We start from the raw sequence: 6,787 nt of genomic DNA on the forward strand, positions 1-6,787 counted from the left end.
TGCCATAGCACAAATTTCCACGACATTAAAGACAGTAACTGCCTTACCATACCGTGTTTTCGGGACTCGAGTTGTAGTAAAGCATCATTGATCAAAGCACCGTTGATCGCTTATTTAGCGTGCAGTTAATCCGACCACATAATCTGCAAAAGTACAGGCTCTTCGGATGAACTCAGTGGTCCTGCAATCAAACTAAATGATGTTTCTCCTCACTCGTTCAGTACCAATCTAGCTGTGTAAAGAAGACATGCAATTGATTGTTGGTAACATGCAAAAGCATCCCCAAACAGCCACACTTCACCGTTTGTTCTTTTTTTGTTTTTTTTTCCCTTCGAAATGTTCACTTCTCTACTGTGTTGGGTCCATCAAATTCAATGGGCCTGGATCGTTTTGTAGACAGTTTACAGGTTCATGTTTGTGGTCCTTTCTGGCGAAAAAATAATGTGGTCCTAACTAGTTAGTAGCGAGGTTCGAATTGATCTACATGGTTTCGCAATAAAGAGTATATATATGACTCCAGCTGTAGTGCTTTTAGAAGCACGAAGACTTTTGTTCTTCTAAATTATTTTCGATGATCAGACTTTCGAATTGACAATTGACCCAGTTACACTTGATTTGTAGTATTTGAGGTATTTTGAAAAGAAAATTTACAATTTTTTGATATCATAATCTTAGTGATCGAAGGAACTCAAAATCAACAACTGTAAATATATATATCTCATAAGAAAGGAAACATAGCACAACATGCCTAAAACTAAAAGGTTTTAATCTTTGCATTTGTTGCCTATGAAGTTAAGGTTTTGGTATTGAGCGTCGTCTGACGCTGCTGAGTCAAAAGTAGTTAAGGCTATTAAAAAAATATGCTTCTCTATTTTTTAAGAGAGGCCGCAAATATTATATCGTGACCGAGGCATCAAAAGGAGCCTAATTGGTGCAGTTAGTTTTACTTTTAACTTGTATTTACAATGTTCTATATTCTCCTTTTCTAAGTGAGTTTATCTTCTATTTAACATCAAAATGTCTTTAGCTTTAATTACTAAGTACTTGTTTTGACTACCATGAGAGATTTTTCCAGGAAGAAAATTTGAGGAATGTCATTATAACATTTAAAAGATCAAAAAGTAATCTACTCAATTATTGAATTTTAAAAAGTTAAATATTTAGGTCCTATTTTTATACATAAATATTTTGTTTGGCATATCTCTGTAACTAATTTGAGAAGTTTGTATATTTAGTAGATAAAGAAAGCAATCACATATCTAGAATTAGAAATTATATATTTTATTCGGTCTTCAAGTCTTTTCTGAGATATGATAAATTATCTCGTTAGTGAAATATGTTATTTTACTAAATCATAAATATTAAGACTTTGTAAGAAACAAAAATCAATTTTTTTTTTTTTTAACAATCACACTAAAGAATTTGTATACTAAGTAAGAATAACTTACTCTGACTTTTCAAATATATAAATTTGGCCTAGTTGGCTTCAACTTCATCACGGCTTCTACTGAGGTAAAAAGTTAAAATGAGATTAGACTACGGTTCGAAGGACGCCACTGTGGGTATTAATTTTCAATAGACTTTTACGTACTATTAACACTACTCAACAAGGACATGATCGAACAATATTAATACGACTTAGTATAGGATCAAATAGTGCCTGAAAACGAAAATTCGTACTTAATTAATGCCCTTGTTATCAAACCTTTCTTCTTTTCAGGCTCAAGTACACAAACGAATTGACAGTGAGAGCTACTGCATCTAGCATCTGTGGTGCTCTTTAGCCCTTCGTGTAAGCAACACATCCTAGTATGTCATTGAATTGGTTAGCTATGATTCTTAAATGTTGCAGTTGGACCTGCACCGTAGAACACTGGCCCATGAAGACGTCGCCTTGGAGTTCTTAAACTGTGCTGATCAATGACATCCAACTTCGAGGCAATCTCGCTCCGAGTTATTCTGCATGAAATGTAAATCAAACGTTAACAACGTTGAAATAAACTATATATTGTACCTAACTCTACCAACTTAAACTTTTGAGGAGATTTGGTAAATATGTCACATCCTTAGACACATCAGTAAGGATACAACGAGAACTCCTTTAATTAAGATCCCTCTCTCTCTCTCTCTCTCTCTCTCTCTCTCTTCTATAGATGGTTCATGTCACTGGTGAAGTTTGTTTTGGCTCATTTGTACACTAGATTATGGATGAGGTATTGAGGGGGAGTTCCTTTTTGGATTTCTACAATTAGCATGGGGTTCATTTGTTTATGTCTGGGGCATCTTTCTTTGGAACCTCCAATGGTTCAATTCTCCAATATTTAGGGCCGTTTGGTTACATATAGTTGCAACTACACTGCAGTTGTAACTGCATATAAATGCAAATTTCGTGTTTGGTTTTATGTATTTAACTCCAACTGCTGCAATAGCTGCAGTAGGAACTGCAGGAGGAGGCCCAATTGCAGCAGTTCGAACTACACCTAAATTAGCCGCAGTTCCAACTACAACAGATGGAGAGAGTAACTTTAAATAAAAGGTATATTTACCTCCTCAATATTTTTTAAACAATTTTTTTTTCCTTTTTTATATTGGTAGTAATTTCACCATCATATATATAAAATAATAAAATTTTAAAAATTATCTCTCAACTATATGCAACCAAACAAATTACGTATACTTGCAGCGCTTTCTACTACATCGAATCAAATATGATTCATATAGTTATAATTGCTGTATTTTCAACTATATGCATCTCTAACTACACTGCATTTATAATTACATCTAACCAAACATCCTCTTAGTGTCTTTCCAGGGCCCTACTTGCACAATATATACTACAAGAAAAGACACTATACTATGGTTGAGGAATTTAAGGCTCGAGAGGGGGAGGGTGGAGAAATTTATGTTGCTGGGGGCCACTTCTAAACTTGCTAAAGGGAACTGGAGGAATAAGGACTATATGTATATACAATTAAAAAAAAAAAAGTTTTCTAGGCATGTATGTGTCAATTGTGCTTTTATCAATTCTTTTCAACAATCAAAATTTGTCGATAATTCTTTACATCATAAATTCTTAGCATTTCACCCCTTTCTATAAGGAGGTTAATTTAGAGCAAGATAAATTAACTCGGGGATTATATATATATCACTACAACAAAAACGGTCTATAGTGACATTTTTAAATATCGGTATAGGTCAAAAAAAGTACTACTAGCTAAATTACCGACACTTTTGAAAAGTGTTGCTATATGTGGAGTCGCTAGGTATATAGTGACAATTAAATGATGTCGCTATAACCTCAAAAGAGTGTTGCTAATTTACCAACACTTATTTAAGTATTTAGCAACCGCCAGAACTCTATCTCGTTGGCTCCGGTGGCGGAGGAGGAGGAGAGGGGAGGGCTATTCGTCTAGGATGTCAGTGGATTGAGTGAGGGAAGAATAGGAGATGGTAATCGATTTTTCTTTTTTTTTTCTTTTCTGCTTGTAATCGGGTCGAATGGGCTGGGTGGGGTGGGTTGAGTAGAGTAACCTTTTATTTTTAGTTTGATTGGGCTTTATATTTAGACATTAGTAGATTTTTTAAAAAAATTTTGGCATAAATGGGACACTTACACAAAAGTGTCACAAACATGTGTCCCTATAACCTAATTTTGTTGTAGTGTATATATAGTAGGTCTTGTGTGTTATTAGGAGTATGGAGGCTTCTGTGCTACTAAGCCGTTTTCGATGATGGAGCTTCCGAATCGACGATCAGCTTCGTTAGATTTGATCTAGCGTATTTGAAGTATCTAGAAAATAAATTGTGGTTTTTCGATATTATTTACCTAGTGATCGAAAGGGTTCAAAATCAACAATTTTTAATGATTGATGTATATCATTTACAAGTTTAACAATGTAAAAGTAATTAAATCATATGAAATTTTGATAGAAAATTCTTTATACTATATACTTCAAGATCAATATCTCTGATCGAAAATTTTAAAGTTATATCACCACTTTTTATAAGAATTTTATTTTTTAGCCGTTGATTTTAAACCCTTTCAATTGCAAGGTAAATGATATCGAAAAACCGCAAAATTTATTTTCTAAATACTTACGCTAGATTAAGTTTAACGGAGCTGATTGTCGATTCAGAAGCTCCATTATCGAAAACGGCTTAAGAACATGAAGGTTTCCGTGCTCCTAAGAGCACACAAGACCTACTATATATATATATATATATATATATATATATATATATATATAGTCCAGCTATGGTGCTTGTAAAAGCACCAAGCATTTAGTGCTTGTAAGTTTTTTACCGTTAGATCTATTTCTCGGATCATTTTCAACCATTAGATTATACTATTCAACCAACCACCCACTCAACCCTAGGGGGCCCACATCATCCTAACCGTATATTTCTTAATCCAATGGCTAAAAATTTACAAGCACCAATAACTTGGTACTTTTAAAAGTATAGGAGCTCAATTCTATATATATATATATATAGAGAGAGAGAGAGAGAGAGAGTTAGGTTGGAATACTATTGATAATACAAAGCGCTTGGTGCTATTAGGTTTTTGACCCTTTAATGAAAAAATGTACGGTTACGATGATGTGGGCGCCATAGGGTTGAGTGGGTTATTGATTGAATAGTATAATCTAACGGATAAAAATAATCAAAAGGTTAAATCTAACGGCAGAAAACTTCGTAGTACCAAACGCTTGGTGTTATCAATAGTATTCCAGCCGGACTATATAGATATATCTCTCTCATATATATATATATATAGAGAGAGAGAGAGAGAGAGAGAGAGAGAGAGAGTAGGTTTTGTGTGCTATTAGAAGCTCGGAGGCCTTCGTGCTCCTAGACCGTTTTCGATTATAAGACTTTCAAATATACGATCGGTTCCGTTAGACTTGATCTAGCGCATTTGAAGTATTTAGAAAATAAATTTTGTAATTTTTTGTTGAAACTTTAGTACTATATATATAGAATAGGTCTTGTGTGCTGTTAGGAGTACGAAGGCCTCCATACTCCTAAGCCGTTTTCGATGATGTTGCTTTCGAATTAACGATCGGCTCCATTAGACTTGATCTAGCATATTTGAAGTATTTAGAAAATAAATTTTATGATTTTTCGAAGGTTTAAAATCAATAGCTGAAAATAAAAATATCACAAAAAATAGTGTTATAGCACTAAAATATTTTAATCAGGGATATTGATCTTGCACTAAATGGTATAAAGGATTTTCTATCAAAATATTATCTGATTTGAATATTTTTATACCGTTAAACTTGCAAACGATATACATCAATCATTAAAAATTGTTGATTTTGAATCCATTCGATCGCTAGGTAAATAATATCGAAAAATTGCAAAATTTACTATCTAGATACTTCAAATACGTTAAATCAAATCTAACGGAGTCGATCATTAATTTGGAAACATTATCATCAAAAACCGCTTAGAAGCACGGAGGCCTCCGTGTTTCTAATAACACACAAGATCGTACTCTCTCTCTCTCTCTCTCTCTCTCTCTCTCTCTCTATATATATATATATATATATATATATATATGAATGCAGGTTTTGAAATAAGAACGAGCAAAAATTTTTGGTACCAAAAAGAGTACTTGGAGTGATATATATCGAAATATGCAAACAAACAAAATATTTTATTGTAATCTACATTTGGTTGGGGGATTGTGGGTGGGGGCGGGGGCTGGGGTGATTATCCCCTTCATCCCCAAACGAGATTTTTAGTGGGGATTGTTAACCCCACCCCTCCCTGAATTAGGGTGGGAATAGTCATTTCCATCCCTATTTAATTTTTTTAAAAAATAAATTTAAAAATTTATAATTTGTAAACTTAAAATGAAAATTTTATAACTTTAAATTTTAAATTTTAAATTCATATTTTAATTTTTTTAAATTTAAATTTTGATATTTTAGATTTATAAAGTTAGATTTAATTTAAAATTTAAAATTTAAAAATTTAAAATTGAGAATTTTAAATTTTTGAATATGAGATTTAAAAATTTTAATTTTAATTTTAATTTTTTAAAATTTAAAAGTTATATATTTAAATTTAAAAAATTTAAATATAAAATTTATATATTTAAATTTAAATATAATATAAGGGGCAATATCATTTTTTTCTATTTATAACTATCTATCTTTCTTCTTATTCCACTTATCCAACCAATCACTATTTTGCTTATTTCCGGTAACAACTCAATTTTCATCCAAATGTAATATTGATCTAATTTCTGTTTATTCTTAAACTTATATATATTTTCGGAACAGACAGTTCTTACTTAATTATACATGAGTGAAACGAAGCCAGAGTATGCAAGGCATGATATTGGAAATAATAGCATTTTTTGTAAGGATGATTGTGCATGTACTCATTGTATGACTGCTGGAGTCAATTTGCATTATTGCACTTGCAATAACACTTACTGCTTCAAAGACAAAATAGTGTAACATTGTAACTTTTGTGAAATTTACTATTTAGCTGAATTAAAGAAAATTCTCCTATAAATATTAATTTTTTTACTTTCCATTATTAACTTTTAAAATTTTATATTTTATTCGCTCTACATTTCAAATTGTTATATTTAGCCTTACTCGGTCAGAGTTCCATCATTATTTCATCCATTTTTTATAATTTATATTAAAAGTATCCTTCAAAATAATAAAAAATTTTAAAAGTTATTTTTTTATTAAAAAAATAAAGATAATTTGATCATTTTGTCTTCTCTATTAACACTTTACTCTCCTGAAAATATTTTTAAAAT

This window comes from Ananas comosus, linkage group 15, assembly GCF_001540865.1.
Source record: "Ananas comosus cultivar F153 linkage group 15, ASM154086v1, whole genome shotgun sequence".
Taxonomy (NCBI): Eukaryota; Viridiplantae; Streptophyta; class Magnoliopsida; order Poales; family Bromeliaceae; genus Ananas; species Ananas comosus.